The following is a 15544-nucleotide window of genomic DNA, read 5'->3' as shown; positions in this document are numbered from 1 at the left end:
AGCCAACATTGATTTTCCCTCATAATGATGGTCCTTTAAAAGATCATTTGGAGGGCCAACAGTACCGTAAGCTTGTAATACACAGATGTTTCTCTTTGACGGTGGCATGCCCTAACAACACGTGTCTCCTGTTGGATGGAACAGTGATTGATGTTGTGAACATTGTTGTGTAGTATCACTCTAGAGATGTGCTTCTTGTTGGTCATAAGTTTTCTGTTAAACATGACCTTTATGACTACTCTTGCTTGTCATCACTTCTCAGTATGTTCTTTGTCTCTAACTCCTCTCCTCTTCATGTGCGGCCATTTTCTGAAGTATTGTGCAAGTTTGTGAAGCTTCCATTTGGCAATGGTTTTGCCAATTACCCTGTTTTACATGTTAAATAATGTTGCCCTAGTGTTCGTTTATAATTGTTTTTTGCTTTTCTGGATATGCTTTTTTGAGAGAAAAGTCAGTGAAGCCATGTTTAGTAATGTGGGCAAATCTCAGCTGGCATTGCAGCTAATAAATAGGGTTTTGACTTTTCTCTTTGTATGACAATTTGGTGGACTTTATTTCGTGTTTATTCTACACCTCGTTTTTTTCGGAAATATTATTTCCTAGGGATGCCTTGCTGTTTTTTTTTTCACTGATATATTGTGTTGCTCTAACAGATACTTGGAGTATATCTCAGCATATCTGTTATCCCGTACAGTTGCTATACCAATAATTAATGTACCTAGGATTGTTTTGCTCTAAACTATGCTTGTAAAAAGATTTGATATTTTCATTAAGGGAACTGAAACTAAGTGATAGGGTTGCTCGACTGCAATTAAATTATTTTAGAAAAACAGTGGTTGCATTATGATTGTTGTGTTGCACGGAGCTGAGCAAGCGGTCAGGGAAAGATGTGGGAAGTCAGCAAGGGCTACATGAATGTTTGTAATGTCATTGTGGCAACCATAACCAATAGTTTCCCCTTTTGCCTAAGCGAGGCTGTTTCTTGTTCTAGCAATATATAGCACCCCACAAACTTGTTGTGCAGTTGCTTGTATGTTGCATTTTCACATCTTGTTCCATATTGCACTAATTTCATTGGTTCAGAAAGGTGACAGTCTTTTCATGTGAATTACTGCTATGAGACTACTATGCATCTTCAGTTATCAGTGTAATTTCTTCCGCTTGCCACTGAGGTCTTATCATTTGTAAAGAGGCCAATCATGAAAGTTTCACTAATGTTTATTATTTTCTTCTTCAAAGACGGAGATTTTGCCATTGTCAAGTTTCCTGAAGAAGGAGATGCTGTTGCTGTAGTACGACGCAGTTGGATACGTGGTGGAACGTGTATGAGGCCACAAAAGACTAAAAATGTGCAAGACATGGTGAGAAGCTGCATTGAGCCAGGTTCAGGATCGATTCAAACCACAGGTGTGGTTCTAGTTATGTATGGTAACTTGTGCATTTTTATAAATCAAACTTGAACCTGTTCGTTCAGCACTCACTATTACGATCGGTATTCTTTAAGCTTTGCTTTTTATAGATATTTATATCTTATATTTTTCTAGATTATTATAAAGAAGCAAGAACTAAGCTCTCCAGAGCAGAGCTCACATCGAATTTAGATAAAGACCCTGACGAGCCAAGGAGGAGTAACAAAAAGCGGCAGTTCGATAGCAGCTTAGATGAGTCTGTTGAGCCATACAGTCTTCCAACGCCACCAGCACCTCTCAGAATGCCTTTTGCCGTCTGTGAACAATTAAATGGTAAGGAGCTGCAAATTCATTGCATTAAATGCAATTAAAAAAATATAAACATGTAGTAATAGATGCGTACACATAATATATTATTGCATGAACCTTTGCATACCAGCTGATCCACTAAGCTGAACCAAGGTTTTAAAAAGGACGTGTCCTAGGTGAGAGCCACAAACTGATAATAGTTCTAATTTTTGGTTGATGAATATAAAGTTGGGGATCACATTAGGAAACATTGCGTTGAATTATTTTTAACAAGGTAGCCAGTACTCGTCTGTTTGAAGCATACAAAAAAGGTGGTTTGACAGTGGCATGGGCAGCCGCTGTGCATTTCGTGGACATTATTTAAGACTAGAAAAGACCTCCTTCAATGGTACCGGGTTGGAAACATCCTACATTGCTATTTCTCAGTGTGATTTACATTTTCCTGTCTCTCCATTCTTGAACCCAGTGATTAAAGTTAACATTTTTAGCAACTACTTTTTCAAAACCAGGAATACTGCAGACTAGGTCACTACTCAACATCGCTGATTTGGGTAATTGCCTATGGCTTTCCTCTAAAGCCTGGTATTGTAAAGAATAGACACGTGGACTGTGCCATGGGGAAAGTGCGAAAAAGGAGGTGAAAGAGAGATGATTATTGCGAAAAGCTCCTGACTCAATTTTTAAAGTTTTTGTATTGATCCTGTCATTTACAGTCTTATTTTGTAAATTAAGTAGTAGCAGTTGTACTTGTAGATTAAAACAAATGACTGCGCGACATGAATATGCTCTCTTGGACACCGTTCCTATTTAAGAAATATATTACTCTAGAAAGCTGTGGGTAGCATGGCATAACATCTACAGCTGTCGCCATCATGTAAGCGCAAGAGCCAAAACCACTTCCTATTTGACTCAGAGAAATGAAACTGCTCGTGTGGCAAGATTGTATGCAGTAGAAAAACCTGGATAATAGAAATTTACTTAAGGAAGGCATGACGCATAGATTTGTAAGTGGGTGCTTGGTAGTGTTTTTCTTATGCAGGATTTTTATTGTCGGTGTTAACTCCGTCTACTCACTGTGATTCACTTTTTTTGCAGAAGACACGATGGAAGAAATTAGGGGTAACTGGCATCGTAGTGCTACAAGGACGGTCCTGAAGGACCTGCTTTCTGATCAAGTGGCTATGCACGACAGTTAGCAGGGAGGAAAAGGCAAGCGCTACTTCAGAGAGACAGCATGCTGGGAAGTAATGCTAGGTATTACCATACACATGTAATAAATTTATTGATTCATAAAAGAATTTGTCACTCCCAAGGTGTCACAAATACAAAATGACTGTACAGCATAACTGCTTTTATGCGTCCTGCAGGTTGATAGAAAACTGCAAGTTGCATTTGTGAGGAACGGGCGCCTTATGTTAACAGGACATACATTATTAAAGATAAACTTATTTAACAGCTATCAAATGCATATCAAACAAAACATGATAGCTTTAGGCGGGCTAAACAGAAGCAATATTTTGCCTCTGCCCGCATGCCATGACTGATAAAAGGAAAATCGAATGTTAGTGAGGATTCACAAGACAGCACAAAGGTCAGAATTGCATTCTTTCTTTATTCACCATGACGAGGTAGCCAGATATTTGGCAAACCACTGAGAGCGGTTAGCTGATATTCCCTCACGCCGTAGACACAAAAATAACTGTGCAGACGTGCATATGATTATTTCACTCCGTTTGTAAATAAATCTGATACAGTAATGCGGGAAATTCATGCATACAGCTTAAACTTGATTTTTCTGCCTTTTTTCATGTATCAGTTTAATGAGGCTAGCACTCATTTCAAAAATGTATTTTCCGTCCTGATGCTGCAAACCGGATGATGTTGTGGAAATTATCTACAATTTAGGTAATATCCAAAACAAGCAGGTGGGGCTTTCAAGCCATTCGCTATTATTGTGCAGGAACGGTGTCACGTAAAAATAAACTCAAGCACGTCTTCCTTATTTTTTCAGATGTCCTAACAAGCAGAACTACTTGTGATGGTACAGTGGCTAAAATATTGAAAGTGCGAAGTCATGGTTGCGACACCAAGAAGAAAGAATGGAGCGCAAGACACTTAGACTCCGAGATAGCGGCTGGTATGGATACAAATCTAGTGAGCTGGCAACAAACTTGTAGGTGCCAGTATTACTGCCTGCTTTTCTTCATTGCCAGTCCGTTAATGCTTTAACAAAACGCGGAGAGTCAGGCGTTATCCTATGTTTTGTGGGACTCTGTGTCCAAGAGAAGGCAAGCGTAGCAGGAGGCGGCAGAAGGTGATATGAGCGGATGAGATTAAAAAGTTCCGCAGGCATAGGGTGGGCGCAGCTGGAAAAGGGCAGGGTTAATTGAAGAGACAACGAGGGGCCTTTGCCCTGCAGAGGATGTAGTCAACCTGATGATGATGATGATGTGTCCAGTTTACAGCTAGTTAGGCTCAGTCATTGCAATTGTAGGGGTCTGTTTATTATGTGTCCTTGGATACGCGGTGTGAGATCTTGCACCGTGCTCAGGTGTATCGAGCACCAAGAGAGTGGGGCAACTTTGTCGTCATCAGGCACAGCGTAGTGTCGGCACATTCCAGTAGTGGAACAGGTGATAGTTGATGCACTACACAATCTATTCTTCACCTGACACATACTGGTACAGGTACAGAATATCTAATTTGGTGCAAATTTAAAAATAATATCAATTAGCATTAAAATCATTGGCGGCATGTCATTGGCCAATGATTGTTCACAAAAGCATGTATACTCAAGGTGAAGACTTGTACAAAATGTGTGTCATGCCGCTTTCAGGATTTTGTATTAGAATAAAAATGCAGAAATTCTCTGATTTAAAACAGGATTACATATATAATATGTGAAGTCGATGGTTGTATTTTAAATTTACTTTGTTGAAATACAGCTAAATACTTATAGCGCTGACCTCATGCAAATGTTGATATTAACCTGCACAACCACTGAAGAAACAGCACTTCCAACTGACTTGGGAGAAGCAAGCATCTTGGAGGGAACATCTCACAGGCTGCTGAATATGCAAGCGGACAATGACGATTCTGGCCTGTAAATTTAGCCTAGTGTTTTTCATGTTGTATGCCATTACTTTTGGAGAATGGTTTACAAATAATCTTGCTTTGCATATTTTCTTGGGTGTCCCACAGTGCACTGATTATTTGTACTTATTGTTTACCTTAAAAACGTGGTAAACTGCTTCTTTTGAATTTTTTGCATTATTTCTTCCTTGTGCTTTGCACATTTTATAGGGAGCCCCACAGTGTACTGATTATTTTGTAATTATTATTTACTTTTAAAACGTGGTAAACTGCTTCTTCTGAATTTTTTTGCATGATTGTTTCCTTCTGCTTTGCACATTTTCTTGGGCGCCCCACAGTGTACTGATTATTTGTACTTGTTGATTATTTTTAAAACGTGGTAAACTCCTTCTTTTGAGTTTTTTTGCACTTTTGTTTCCTTGTTTTTCAGCGGTCTCTTGTGCTTCCTTACAGACTACCAAGATCACTGGCAGTATAACACAATTTGTACTGCACAGTGTGTGCTTATCACCTTGTGCCTCACCTTAGCCTGTTGTCCTATTAGTGGATCAGGTTAGGGCTTGTTTCTGAACTTTTATGACTGCCCCGAACTAGCAAATGTACCTCACCTCAATACTAAAAGCCTACCAGCTCTTGCAAGTGTTCTGTAACCCTTTCTTATTTTAATGCATGATGCTATTGAAGATTTCAGTGGTAAATACCCTTCGATGAAAGCCCTCCGATCAACGGTGTCGACCATATGTCGAATCATTCCCATTATTCCCATTTACCGCCACCGAGCTACTTGCACTCACCTGCGATCTCGTGCGTGGAGATTAATCACGACATCAGAACTGGTCGATGCCATTGGCTGAAAGGCTTCCTTTGAATGTCCTTCGTCGCTGTGTTCGTAGTTGTATCAATTGTTTTTAATTCAGATCTTTTAATTCAGTTTTTGTCCCGTTGATGTGTTTTTAGCACTGTATTTTCGATGCTGTCCTTTTCTTGCACATTTGCTGCTAGGCTTTTGAAATACGTCAGGAATGTTACATTTTGGCATATCACAAGGGGCAGTATAGCTGCTACATCTTAAAATTACCTATGCCGTGAAGTTTACTTCTCTCACAAGGTATGCACAGATTTTGGTCTGCTTTTGCTAGCCAAAAAAAAGTGTTCCTCTCTTTCGGCCCTCTCTTTACCGTGGCCGCCTACTCCTAGCCAGATTAATCCTTTTTGTGGCAGCTAGTGTTATGCTGTTGACATGAAAACAGTGTCTTTGTCATTTGTGAAACTAGTCCAATCCGCCTATTGTGAACTGTTATTGCATTTATTTACATAACAAGCGTGTCGATCACTGCCAAGGCAAAGAGGGCCTTTATGATGTGTGCACAACCTTTGTACCCTTTTTGAATGCCAAAGTGAACTAGCTTTATACATATTTTCTTAAAATTTTATTTCGGTAAGTTTTCAGATGGTAGTCTTGTTCACAATATTGTTATAAATGTGCTGTCTTGAATTCTGCTTCTGTGGAAAGATCTTTGTGCAGTTTACAAAATGACTGGTTACTCGCAATGAAAGTGCACAAGTTATGTGCAGAGCTTTTGATCAGTATGTATGCCTGTCATATTGACCGACAATTTTGTAATTCCTAAAATAAAACTATATTTGATGTTGAAGCTGTCTCTGTTCAGCGAGGTGTGTATACCTCAAAGTTCACTGGAAGTCTGCTATCAAAACTACACTTGTATGAATAGAATTATGACTGCTGCAAAAATTATGTACTCAAGTTTGGCAGTCTGTCTTGCATTTCTAGTGACTGAAGCAGCCTTCCGACATGGCATATTTGTAGAAGTGCTTTGTCCTCTCTTTCTGGATTACCCATAGCCCTTTGAGTTATTTTACTTTCACAAATAATGTGCCGAATGTAGTAAAAATGGGCATGTGTGCTATAGTTGGTGACTGACCGCGCAAAAAAAAAAACTTGGACAAAGGCGGGAAAAAACGGGCGGGACAAGAGACGTAGCCACCACGCTCTCAAATTAAGCGCACACGTGTTCCGTGGGGCAGATAGTTCTCAGTTCAAGTAAGCGCTTTTGTCTCGCCCTTTCTTCTCGGCTCTGTCCACGATTATTTGCGCTGCCGCAAAGTGCATGGCACACTATGCACTGAATCCGACAGATATATGCGCAACATTATGCGGTATGAATACATATCACGCTGTTTCAAGAGCAGCGACAATATCTGAAGAAACACAAATAGGTATACAAAAGTGGAACATAGCTTGCATCTGCATCAAACCGCGGGCGGTCAATCTTTGTGAGGTGTCCGTTCACACTCCTCCATCAGCGCTGAAAGTTCCTGATGCATGGCAATCAGATGTATGCCATTTTCGATGGGCGTAGACACAAAGCAAATTACTGTGGCCTATTATTAGTACTGCAGAACATAGATACGATGAACGATGTTTCAAAAAGAGCGAACGACCAGTATCAGCACTGCAGAACATAGATCTGATGTACGATGTTTCAAGACTGAGTTAACATTTATTGAACGTTTACTCACTCACTCTTCTTGAAACATAGCACATCGGATCTATGTTCTGCAGTATTAATAATGGGACAATGTTATTTGCTTTGGGTCTACGCCTATCGAAAGATTGCGTATACATCATGAAAATACATATGCAAGCTATGTTCCACTTTTGTATATCGCTTTATACCGTCCCAATTATAAGTACTGCAAACATAGGTTCCATGTACGATGTTTTAAGAAGAGAGCACATAACATCGGTTCTATTGAGACATGAATGGTGGTATTCAGTTATGAATGTAAGATGACCCGTGCCTAGAGTATGAAAAGTTTGTGGATTTATTTTTATCGGTCACACTTTTCATTTAGCCTACGAAAGTGGGTTGGTTTATGGTTTATGGGGGTTTGACATCCTAAAGCGCCTCAGGCTATGGAGACGCCGTAGTGAAGGGATCCGGGAATCCCGACCACCTGGGGCTATTTAAAGTGCACTGACATCGCACAGTACACGGGCCTATAAAATTTCGCCTCCATCGAAATTCGACCGCCGCGGTCGGGACCGAACCCGCGTCATTCGGGCCAGCAGCCGCTCGCAATAACCACTCGGCCGCCGCGGCAGCTCCTACGAAAGTTGGATGAAGGTTGTTTGCTACGCTTATTCTTCCGCTTTTATTGACAGTCGCAAACTCGTCAAAGATAACAGTCACCTGCATTTTGCGGTTTTCACATTTCATAAAGCTTCTCGGCGCCTTCAGCTCTCTCGCAATTATGGTCTTCTCTTCACGTATAGAGGACGTTGATGCTATTTTTAGTTGTCTAAATAGTGCGTGCGCACATGGACGCAGGGCCAGCGCAAACGAGCTAGCAAGGGACACTGGATTTCGTGGAGTGCCCTGGAAGTGCCGGATTTGGACACTAAGGTTGGATCTTCCGAAGTGAGAGACCCAACCAGGAGGAGGTGGTTGGACTTAGCTGGTTTCGCCGCATCCTGTGCGTCACTGTCTCCCTTTTGGTGGCAGTGGCGGCCGCTGTCCTCTTGTGGCTAGAGGCCACCACGGACGAAACTGCACGCCGCACCACTAGCAGCGCGATATTCGAGGGGGAGCTCGTTACACCGCCCGGCCCGATGTTCCAACCATTCTTCGGAAGGAACACGCCGTCCTCTCCGCTGTCTCTTTGTATACAGCCCGAACTGATGGCCGCTCCATGGGCGATGTTGTCGACGATCCTGCCACCACGGCCGGGATTCTGTACCTGTAACCAGGTGCCTCCCTCTCTAAGAGCTGTCTTCCTGTACGCGGTCATATTTTTATGCCACAACATGGCTGCACATGGAATGCCAAAGTTGAACATTCTACTCTGCTGAAGGGATATTCGAATATCATTGTGCCACACAACACAAAAGATGAGCGCACTCATGCCAAGGACTGAGAGAATGCTGCATCCACTTCGATCCACCTGGCAGCACATCACCAAGACTACCGGTGCAATGTTAAACTACATGATGTCACAGTGTTTAATAGCAGCAGAATTGAGATTGCACCCGAAGTAGGGACTGTTTGCCGTTGTTGCAATATACCAATGTGCGCCTTCAGCTGCGCTTATTAATAAAGCACTCATACTCATGTGAAAGACTTGCACTCCAAATGCGAACACTGCATGATGCAGGTTTTATTTCAAGAGAAATTTTGTCACTTTTATATGTACGACAAGGTAAGTTGTTGGGCTAAATGGTTTCGATATCTCATGATTACAGCGCAACTAACGCACGTAGAAGAAGGAAAGAGGCAGGAACACAACACTGTGCTGACTCACAACTGACATCTTTGCCAGCCGGAATAAGTACCCGAATGGCGGCCAGATACGAAAAGCAAATGCACACAAGTCACAAATAAAAAAAATCTCGATATAAAGCACACGCGTGTCAGCATTCGCAGTCGAGGTATCGTTTTTCTTTTTCTGACCGCGATACGGAGAGTGCCCTTATACTCTTCCGGGAGCCTTGCTATCATATGTGCTTCTATAATTTCTCTTGTCAGCGAGTCGCGGTTTCTACCTATCAGAACGCAATCGTTGTACAATGGCTTGCAGGCATCGATTTCATCATCTTCGTCATCAGCTTCATCACTTTAGCAGTCACTGCAGTGTTTGGCTACGTGGCCTACTTTGGGGCCACGGGAGAGATTATAATCATGCTCCTTTAATCTTGCGTTGATACATCGGCCGAACCGGCCGATGTATTGCTTCCCGCAAGATAGCGGCAAATAGTAGATGAATACCTCCTGGCAGGGGACAAATTGTTTTGCATGCCTTTTCAGGCAGCCGCGTGGTTCCCTGTTGGCCGAATTAACTTTCTTCACCAGGCTCGACAATCGAATAGGCGCCGAAAACACATCAACCCCCCCCCCCCATGCTTTCCAATTCTCTTCAAGTTGTGCGAAACCTGATGCAGATATGGCACAACGGCAACTTTTTCTTTTTATCTTTTTTAACTTTGCTATTGACACCAGACCTCACATTTTCTTCGGTTTTTCCGCGACTGAAACCAAAACTTCTGAAGATTAACAGGCCTGTGTCAGACGATGTACTTGGTTTGGTTAAACTTTACTCCAACCTGTGCTGACATGAATTCTTTAGGACATTTTCAAAACCTGAATGCAGAATTGCTCTTTTCACGAGCTTCGAAGGGTCTGATCAATAAGACAGGATGGCTTTTTGACCACGGGGCTCAAAAGGCCAACAAACATAGGATGACGTGAATTGAAGTGAGAGATCTAAAAACCTGATAAAATCGTTAAGTGGTACTTAGTGTGTTAAAATCATACATATGTGTATTTCTTACAGCATCAGATATTAGTTACTAGTCGGAGTTGTGCGCTTTCTCTCTTTCTTTTAAATATCCTTGTATTCTACTGACATCTTCAAAAAATGCCCACCATCAATCTCAGATTAAAGCAGTTATACATTATCATTATTTTTCTTGTTCGATGTTTTCTTTTGCTTAGAAGTGCGCCATCGAGAGTGGCTTTGTGTGGCTGTGGCTACCGTCCTGAATCTGAAGACGAGTAAGTAAATTTTGCTGCTTGATATGCGGCTGTATTCTCAGCTGGTACCAATACACCTTCATTTCACAAACAGTATTTGTGCACATTCTTTGCACCAACAACCTTACACGCCCTTTTGCAAGTACCATTGCCTTGTTTGCATGCAAATCACAAAACAGAAATTGTGTGTTGCAGTTTGTTTTGTTAAACTACTGAGGCTTCAAAACTTCTCAGATTTGGCTAAGCCCAATAGAAAAACTGCTCCTGCATATTGAACTCTGCAAACTGGGCTAAGCCATGCTCGGAAAAGTGAGCGCAGCTACTGTTTAATGACTAGAGTTGACATTTTCTGAAAAAGTTCCAATGGTCGGTTCTTCGACTGCTGTGCAGTGTACTAGTACTGTCATTTCCTATTGGTGGATGGCAATACCACTCTACTCACATAGTCCGAGGTTATGCCCATCTTGTCAGCTGACTGGAATTTATTTTTCAGAGCTTAGTTTGTATGGGTGTAGAGCTTCGGGTTGATATCAGACAAACTAGTCAAGTTTCAATGCTGAACGACCAATCCAATGAAATATACTGCAAGACACGATGTTTGTGCTAGACGTCAGTTCTTCCAAACCATGGTTATATTTGGTTTTGGACATGTCAGTGTTTTAACAAAAATACATTAATGATAATAATTCAGAATTATATTGTTGCTGCCTTATATTCTGCTTTCACAAAAAATTGCAGTATCTCGGAGAGCTATATATTGGTTTTCGTAAAGTTGGCCTGATTGTAAGCAGTGCACAATGAGCATTTTCCTGCGAAATTTTCTCTGCTTTGAACCAGAGCACTGTAGTTTCAGCGTAAGTTAATGATTCGTGGCTCCAGGGTTGTTGAAATGTAGTGCATCATCGTGTGCAAAAAGCACATTCTTATGTGCAGTCTCTCGCACATTTGCTGCTGTGAGTGTAGAGCAATCAACACACTTAATGTGAAAACACCTGATTTGCCTTTGCGCTTACCAGTGGAACGCCCATCGGCATCCTCCACAACAGCGGTGGCGTAGTGAAAGTATTTGTGAAATTGGTTTTCTCAAAAAAGCCGCCATTGGGAGCGAAGTGAGCTCGAGTTTGGCGCTACGCTTTCACAAATATTTTCATTACTTAGCTGCCCGCAAAACGTGATATTTGCATTTGTTTATTCTTCATCTTCCTGCCGACGCTTTCCACGCACATGCACCACCTGAGGGCGCACCCCTCCCCAGAGGCGCGAAGATAAATGAAGAGGAAGCGCACCTTAGCCACGTGTTTCGTTCGGTGGCCATTGCCTCGCGGACGTTCGCCCTGGCCTGCTTGAAAAGGCGCAGCCTCTTCGATATGCTCAGGACGCCCTCGCAGTCTATGGCCCTCTTCTTCAGCTCGGCGTCGAATAGCAGCGCAGATGATCTGGCGGACGCCCATTCTCAGCCATTCAAGCCTGAGGCAGCTCATACGGACAACGGACACGACGACCTGTCCGAGCGAACACCACAGGACGACCTCACCGGATATGGCGCGGATGGTTCCGTGGACCCTGATCGTGGTAGCGAAGGGGCAGACGACGCTTCCAGTACAAGTGCTGGCAGCAGCAGAAGCTCTAGTAGCAGCGGAACCGGTGCTTCATCGTCGAGCCAGGCGCCGGCCCACCGCGGCATATCGTGCTGCATCTGCCCGGAGGAAGGCTTCGAGCTCCTGGAACAGCTCTAAAGACTACCGCAGTTCCTGCCGCTGTCCGAATGCATTCGCGCACCAGTCTTGCTTGGAGGAGGTCCTTTACAGGGAAGCGGACGCTTGTCCGCTGTGCGGCGCGTGCTATCCGCTGCAGCGGCGCACCAAGCCCCTGTGGCGCTGGCTCTGGGAGCAGGAGTCTCGGGACGACGTGGATGTACGGCCTGATCGAACACTACTCAAGCTCGGGGCTGCCTCCGGCGTCGCTGGCTTCGGCGCTTTTCATCCTCTCTGTGTTTCGGGTCGCCTTCGGGAGCATCCGCTTCCGCCTGCTCTACATGACCTACCAACCTCACAGACGACAGTGAAACATCCACCTACCATGTGGAGCGCGGATCGACTGGGTTAATTTGCCACGATGACTAATTATTCACAGCGGAATTCGCTGCCCTTTCATTTCGTTTCAGTCAGTCTCACCTCTGCGTTTTGAACGCCTTTAATCTGCGCCTAACGTGGCGCTTCGACCCAGTGCGAACTCCACAATATCGCAATTTGACCGCTTCCTGATTTATCGGTGGAATGCTCTGAAGTTTTGTTTTTGTATGCATAGCTATGCCCGAAAACTACTTCGGCACGCGCAAAACGCTCTTTGGGTATCGGCTTCTTGCCGATGGCGCACATTATCCGTTCATGCGATCATGAATTCTTAGGATGCGCCTAACGACCGATGTCGTCCTGAAAGAGTTTCAACAAAGCGCGGAGCAAAAGAGGATAAATTAAATGCACGGTATAAAGGGCATTTGAACGAATCGTCCCAGTAATCGAAAAACAAGAAAAACTTCTGGTCTTAACGAAATCTTCATGAAGGAAATGCGACATTTAATTTACAAGTTCTGGTGTCTATGTTCTGATTCTGTCTTTCCTGCGAGTAAATGACTTAATTTCCTTTCAGCTTGCGTTTGTGCGTCTTCGCACGATACTTCAGCCACACTCCCGACCACTCCTCGACCACACGTTTCTTGTGGTGGGTATAATTACTGTTAGGGTGTAACACAAATCGCATTGTTTCCATTGATACATTTATTTATTGTTCGCAGTGTGCATGTTGTTCAGTATTTTTTAAGCAAGTATCTCTTTCATACACTATCATAAAGTCTTGCTCTTGGTTTTAGTCGTCCGATCTTGCCCATTTGGTTTGCTGTAATTCCAGTAGGCCTCTCTCTTCGCCCTGCGCTGTTCCGCTTCCTAGATGGTTGGTTGGCCTAAAATAATGTTGACACATATCCACTACAAAAAGTAGCCGAGACGCAGGCGGTGAATTGCTGGAAACAGGAGCAGGATATACGCTGACGTTCAGCTTCCTGTTCCTAGGCTTGACTTCGTCGTTGTCTTTACGATGTTCACGATCGGCGCCAATTTCGTCTTCTCGGTGTTCCAAGCCTTGCACGTAGCGCGTGTGCAATGAGTAGATGCATATACAGCCTGCCTCGTCCGGCACGCTGGCTCACAGTATACCGCCGGCGTCTCCTTCGGCGGCTTTATGTTCTTTGGATCGGCCACGGCGTTTGGCTGGCAGCGCAGTCTGTTGTTGCTTAAAGGGAAATTGAAAGGGTTTTCAAATTGCATGAAATGCTGTGGTTGGGAAGAAGGGACCTTGAAAATCATTTGTGTAAATTTTTTCTCGATTCTGTTCGCAAAATGAGCCGCAATCGCTTGTTAAAAACCTGCCGCCGACACGCCGCCTTCGCTTCCGGAAGCGCTGAATGGGGGAACGGCAGAAAGGGGAAACTGGCGGAAGTGACTCCATTCACAGGTAGTCTGCCGGCCGTCTTGCTTTGCTTGCTCCTTTTCGGCCCGCGCTTTGGTGAACGACGGATCAACGCAATCATCTGCAAGTGCCGATTACTTTCTCTTGTTCAGGCGTCTGTGCCGAGTTCGTGCAGCGACTGGTCGTCATCATGCCCTCGTTTTGCGCAGCGTTCGGTTGCGCGAACACTGGCGGCCGAGACGACGTGTTCCACACGTTCCCAAAGGACAAGAAACTTTCTGCGCGGTGGGTCACTGCCGTGAAAAGGAAAAATTTCGTGCCTGTGAAATCAACTGTGTTGTGCTCCGACCATTTCCGCGACAGGGACTATCATCGAAGCTTGGTAACGATGCGGGCAATCGGTATTTCCATTAAATTGGCGCGATTGAAGCCTGGAGTCGTTTCGTCAGTGTCCCCGCACAACAGAAGCGCTCCGCCACCTCCAAGAGCGGCCTTCGCCAAAAGAAAGCGGCATGAGGTAAGTGTTTTAGCGCACGCTTGTGTATTAAGCGGTTCCTTGTTTCTGCGCTTCACCGTTCAGCGAACCGTGTGTAGCCATATGAAGGACACAGTAGCGAAGGGCTCTCCTACCCGCTTTTACATCATGCATTCCCCAAAACTGAAATGCGGGTGCCGCAGCTGGGTCAGGTACCCCTTCATCGAAATCAGCGTCCTAGAAATTGGCACCCTAGGGCCATAACCACTGAGCCATCGCGGCGGATCAATTTTACGTGACATCGTATCTCTCGTTCGGTCGAAACGCCGTCGGCGTCGTAGTAGTAGTGGTTGTAGCTGCCGGTACCGCGCGTCAGAAATATTACTTTCGGGTGTCCACCGAGATATGTGAGGCAGACGTCCTTTCCTTTCCATAAATTGTCCAACGGGCAAGGCGTCGCGCAGTACGGGTGATGGCGTTCAGTCGACTCCTTCGTAACGCTGCAACACGCTGTCTCGTCGCACTTTTTAAGCTTAGGCGTCCACCAATTTTTTTTTTGTTTGGAATGTGTGCTAGCAGCACTGTAGTACGAGAAGGTTTAGCTGTGCAGCGTAGAACCAGCACCTTTCGTCGAAGTTTTTGATTCACCCTCTGACCATTTATCTATTGAAATGTTCATGCTTTAAATCGCACCACATCGGTGCAGTGGGAGTAGTTCTCTGTGTGCTTTGCATTCAAGCAATTCAAGCCTGTGCTGTTTAACCGGTATTTATTTGACTTCTTTTTAACATAGTGTTGGAACTTCTTTTGAAAATAGTGCTGCATCTTTCAGGATGCAAAAGAGCAGAGTGCACAAAAGGGCATGTCTGCGTATAGAAAATTCTTCGAAGATCCTATTCTTTGGATGTGGTCTAAGACAATGAGGTCATCAATATTGAAGAAAGAAAAGCTTTTCGCTGTGATTTTAATGCATTTTGATGCGTGCGTGTCTGTTCATAACAAACCTGCATTTGTGTTGTCCGCATTTCATGCCCTTTCAGGCCCTTTTACAGATGCTCGAAAACATAGCTCCTCAAGAAGCTGCCGCATCGCTACCACCATCACCAAGCGAAGCGCTTTTAGCAGAAAGTGTGGCAGAGGCAGATGACGTTGCAAATAATTTTCCTGACACTGCTGATAAAAGCTTCCAAGTTGTGGTGCGGCCACCAACACCTTGCAAAGGATTGCAAGCAAATGTGAAA

This window comes from Amblyomma americanum, chromosome 3 (genome assembly GCF_052857255.1).
Source record: "Amblyomma americanum isolate KBUSLIRL-KWMA chromosome 3, ASM5285725v1, whole genome shotgun sequence".
In the NCBI taxonomy this organism is placed as follows: domain Eukaryota; kingdom Metazoa; phylum Arthropoda; class Arachnida; order Ixodida; family Ixodidae; genus Amblyomma; species Amblyomma americanum.
Note: the sequence above shows the minus strand (reverse complement) of the source record.